This window comes from Penaeus vannamei, chromosome 30, assembly GCF_042767895.1.
Source record: "Penaeus vannamei isolate JL-2024 chromosome 30, ASM4276789v1, whole genome shotgun sequence".
Lineage (NCBI taxonomy): Eukaryota > Metazoa > Arthropoda > Malacostraca > Decapoda > Penaeidae > Penaeus > Penaeus vannamei.
The window spans coordinates 31,180,992-31,185,991 of record NC_091578.1 but is presented as its reverse complement, the minus strand read 5'-3'; the positions used below and the strand labels follow the sequence as shown (position 1 = coordinate 31,185,991).

At 43.3% G+C, this 5,000-nt stretch overlaps 1 protein-coding gene and 1 long non-coding RNA gene across 5 annotated transcripts in view; both read left to right on the top strand.

Annotated features, from left to right (window-relative positions):
- The window catches only part of LOC113827254 (microtubule-associated protein futsch), a 284,334-nt gene that overhangs the window by 83,514 nt on the left and 195,820 nt on the right, over positions 1–5,000 (top strand). The window lies entirely within an intron of this gene.
- Positions 1–5,000, top strand: part of LOC138867550 (uncharacterized) — a 133,580-nt gene that overhangs the window by 13,114 nt on the left and 115,466 nt on the right. For both annotated transcript variants that reach the window (XR_011399818.1, XR_011399819.1), the window contains exon 2: positions 1–456. This exon is cut by the window's left edge and continues 36 nt beyond it. This is a non-coding gene — a long non-coding RNA (uncharacterized lncRNA). The remainder of the gene's footprint in view (positions 457–5,000) is intronic.

Here is a 5,000-nt window from a genome sequence, read left to right as displayed (position 1 = left end):
AATTTAACAGACGCTTTGAAATATATTTTTAAAAGAAATCGTCAACAGATGCAATAAGAACCAGATTTGTAAATCACAAGTGTAGTGAACGAAGAGAGAGAAGAAGACAAAGATAAAAAAGTGAAAAACGGGGGAATTAAAAGCAGAAACACCCCCGAAAATAAGAAAGAGAAAGAAAGATAGAAAGAAAAAGAGGGAAAGAGAGAGAGAAAGAGAGAACAAGAAAGAATAAATACCCCTGAAAAAAAGAAAAATAGAAAGATAGAAAAAAAACAAACAAAAAAGAGGGAAAGAGAAAGAAAAAACAGAGGGAAAGAGAAAGAGAAAGAGAGAAAGAAAACAAGGAAGAGTAAGAACGACAAGCCAGGATGATGCTGTCTTTCAAGACGGAATGCACCATCTTGCTGAAGGCGCCCAAACCCGCCCCTCGACCCCGGCCCAAGGAAGCAGAGAAAGGTGAGTGTTTTTGCTGCGTCTCCTCCTCCTCCTACTCCCCACCCTCCTCCTCCTCCTCACTCTCCTCCTCCTCCTCCTCCTACTCCTCCTCCTCCTCCTCCTACTCCTCCTCCTCCTCCTCCTCACCCTTACCCTCACCCTCCTCCTCTCCTTCTCACCCTCCTCCTCCTCCTCCTCACCCTCCTCGTACTCCTCACCCTCACCCTCCTCCTCACCCTCACCCTCACCCTCCTACTCCTCACCCTTACCCTCCTCCTCCTCCTCCTCCTCCTCACCCGCCTCCTCCTCACCCTCACCCTCCTACTCCTCCTCCTCCTCCTCCTCACCCTTACCCTCACCCTCCTCCTCCTCCTCACTCTCCTCCGCCTTCTCCTCTTACTCCTACTCTTCATATTCTTGCTCTTGCTCCTGTTCGTGTCTGCGTCTCCTCCTAACCCTCCGCCTCCTCCTTCTCTTACTCTTCTTTCAACTACTCCTCAGTCTCATCCCCATCCTCCTCCTCCTACTCCTATTCTTCATACTCTTGCCCTTGCTCCTGTTCCTGTCTGCATCTCCTCACTCTCCTCCTCCTCCTCGCCCTCCCTCCTCCTCCTCCTCCTCGCCCTCCTCCCTCCTCCTCCTCCTCGCCCTCCTCCTCCTCCTCCCTCCTCGCCCTCCTCCTCCTCCTCGCCCTCCTCCTACTCTTCATATTCTTGCTCTTGCTCCTGTTCCTTCCTGCATCTCCTCCTCACCCTCCTCTTCCTCTTCATACTCTTCATACTCATTATGCTTCTTCTTTGCTCCTTAATCTTTCTTTTCTCAAGCTTCCCTTGTCATTCCCCTTCTTTTCTCCCTCTTCCTCTATCTTTTCTCCTTCTCCTTCTTTTCTCAATATTCTCTTGTCCTTCTCCTTTTCTCCCTCTTCCTCTATCTTTTTCTCCTTCTCCTTCTTTTCTCAATATTCTCTTGTCCTTCTCCTTTTCTCCCTCTTCCTCTTTCTTTTCTCCTTCTTTTCTCAATCTTCTCTTGTCCCTTTTCCTCTTCTTTTTTTCCTTTTCCTCTTCTTTTCTCCTTTTCTCTTTCCTTTTCCTCTCCCTCTTCCTCTTTCTTTACTCCTCCTTTTTTCTCAGTCTTCTCTTGTCCCTTTTCCTCTTCTTTTTCCTTTTCCTCTTCTGCTTCTTTCTCTTCCTCTTCCTCTTTCTTTTCTTCTCCCTTTTTTCTCAATCTTCTCTTGTCCCTTTTCCTCTTCTTTTCTCTTTCTTTTCTCCTTTTCTCTTTTCTTCTTACTCTTCCTCTTCTTTTTTCCTTTTCCTCTTCTCAATCTTTTCTTGTCCCCTTTTCCTCTTCTTTTTTCATTTTCCTCTTCTCCTTTCCTCTTCCTCTTCCTCTTCGTCGTCATAGCTCGAAGCCGGGTCATTCACTCGTGTGTTGTGAAGGAAGCCTGCTCATCGCACTCGGCTTTCAAATAACTATGATGTTTTTTCTGCTTGACGTATGCTGGTTCGCTCTTTTGTTGTTGTTTTGTTTTGTTTCTTTGTTTTCTTCTCGCTCTTCTTTTTGTGTGTTCCATCTTTCGTTGTTCTTTTTATTATTTCTTCTCTTTCATCCCTTATTTCATTATTTTTTTCTTCTTTTCGTCCTCCTCCTCTTCTTCTACCTCTATACCTCTACCTCCTCCTCTACCTTCAAATCCTCCTCCTCTTCCCTTCCTACTCTACCTCTCTCCCCTCCCCCTCCCCCCTTTCCTCCGTCCTCACTCCTCCTCCCTCCCCTCTCTCCTCCCTCCTCCCTCCCCCCTCTTCCTCCCTCCACCTCTCCCACCTCCCTCCCCTCTTCCTCCCCCTCCCTCCCCCTCCCCTCTCTCCCCCTCCCCTCTTTCCCCCTCCTCCCCCTCCCCTTCCACCTCCCCCCTCTTCCTCCTCCCCTCCTTCCCACCTCCCTCTTCCTCCTCTTCCCCCTCCCCCCACCTCCCTCTTCCCCCCTCTTCCCCCACCTCCCCTTTCTTGGCGTCAAGGAAAATGGCGGCGAGGAAGAGATTTCACGCATTTCGAATAGTTTCGAGGAAATTTCCCTCCTCGCGTTCGCCCGCCATGTGTGAAGGCGGTCCGGCACGTGCGAGTGTTGGCACGAACGTTCTCTCTATTTACGTTTAAGGATTTACGTTCTCGATTTACGTTTTAGATTTACGTTCTCTGTTTACGTTTCAGGATTTACGTTCTCTGTTTACGTTTAAGGATTTACGTTCTCGATTTACGTTTTAGATTTACGTTCTCTGTTTACGTTTCAGGATTTACGTTCTCTGTTTACGTTTAAGGATTTACGTTCTCGATTTACGTTTTAGATTTACGTTCTCTGTTTACGTTTCAGGATTTACGTTCTCTGTTTACGTTTAAGGATTTACGTTCTCGATTTACGTTTTAGATTTACGTTCTCTGTTTACGTTTCAGGATTTACGTTCTCTGTTTACGTTTTAGGGATTTACGTTCTCTGTTTATTGGCATGAACGTTCTCTGTTTTCGTTTAGGATTTACGTTCACTATTTACGTTCTCTATTTACGTTTAAGGATTTACGTTCTCTGTTTACGTTTAAGGATTTACGTTCTCTGTTTACGTTTAAGGATTTACGTTCACTGTTTATTGGTATGAACGTTCTCTATTTACGTTTAAGGATTTACGTTCTCTGTTTATTGGTATGAACGTTCTCTATTTTCGTTTAGGATTTGCGTTCTCTATTTATGTTTAAGGATTTACGTTTTGGATTTACGTTCTCTATTTACATTTAAGGATTTGCGTTTTGGATTTACGTTCACTATTTACGTTTAAGGATTTACGTTCTGTGTGTACGTTTTAGATTTACGTTTAAGGACTTGCGTTTTGGATTTACGTTCACTATTTACGTTTTGGGTTTGCGTTAATGTCTTGAAGTCAGGATTTTTACGCTCATTATTTACGTATGGGGTTTACGTTCGTCTTTTACGTTTAGGATTTAGATCAGTCTTATACGTTCAGGATTTACGTTTAAGATTTAAATTGATCTTTTACGTTCAGGATTTAAATCAATCTTTTGTGTTCAGGATTTACGTTTAGGATTTAAATCAATATTTTACGTTCAGGATTTAAATCAATCTTAAACGTCCAGGATTTAAATGAATATTTAACGTTTAGGATTTAAATGGACATTTTACGAGTAGGATTTAAATCACTCAGGATTTACGTTTAGGATTTAAATCAATATTTTACGTTCAGGATTTAAATAAATACTTTACGTCTAGGATTTCAACCAATCATTTACGTCCAGGATTTACGTCCAGGAGGATTTTTTACGTCAATCCTCCCTCGTCTCGGTTCAGACGCCTCGCCAGCGCTTCCCTGCCTTAATGAGAGTACCGAGGAGGCTGTGGAAGTTCCTATATTAGGCTGTGAGCCGCGGCAGGAAGTGGGCGGGGCGAGGCGGGGCTGAGGTGGTCCGCCCGGGGCACGTGGGGTCGGGTGGAGGAGGTGGGGTGGAGGTGGAGGGGTGGAGGGTGGAGGGAAGGTAGAGGAGGGGAGGAGGGAGGGTGGGAGGGGGTGGGGGTGGAGGAAGGGAGGTGGTGTGGTGGAAGGGAGGGGCGTGGTGGAGGGTGGAGGGAGGAAGGTGGGTGGTAGTGGATGACCCCGGTTGATGATGGAGGGATGGGTGGTTTTGTGTTTTGTTTTGTTTATGTTTTGTTATATTTGTTTGGGTGTTTTTGGATTTGTTATATTTGTTTTGTTTTGTTTTTGTTTGGATTTGTTTTATTTTGTTTTGTTTTGTTTTGTTTGGATTTGAGGATGTACGCGTGGTTTGGGGTTATGAAGTGTTGTGTTTTTCTATTTTTGTAAACTTTTTTCTATTACTATTATTTTGTTTTAATTGTCCCAGGCGTATTTAGATATAATGGATATGTTTTGTTGCTTTGTAATTTTTTTTTAAATGGTCTTACGTTTATTTGGGTATAATGTATTACCTTTCTCTCTCTCTCTCTCTCTCTCTCTCTCTCTCTCTCTCTCTCTCTCTCTCTCTCTCTCTCTCTCTCTCTCTCTCTCTCTCTCTCTCTCTCTCTCTCTCTCTCTCTCTCTCTCTCTCTCTCTCTCCCTCTCTCTCTCTCTCTCTCTCTCTCTCTCTCTCTCTCTCTCTCTCTCTCTCTCTCTCTCTCTCTCTCTCTCTCTCTCTCTCTCTCTGTTTTTGTTTTAGAAAAGTATTTGGGTGTCTTTATTGTTGTTTTTTTTTTCTTTTTTCGTTGTTGTTTTTTTTGGAGAGATTGAGAGAAAGAAAGTAAAAGAAAGCTGTTTTTTCTCTCTCTTTTCTTTTCTCTCTTTCTTTCTTTCACGAAGGAGAAAAAGGTGAAAATTGCTGAAGTAACAAACTGTCTTTTCTTGTTTATTCGCGAATGAAGAGAAAAGAACGACGCTAATTTTTTTTATTATTGATTTATTCTGTTGTTTATTCACGAACCAAAAAAAATCAACGAGACACCAACTTTTAATTGTTATTTTCCTCTTTTTTTCTTGTTTCCTTTATACATGAAAAGAAGAAAATAAAAGGA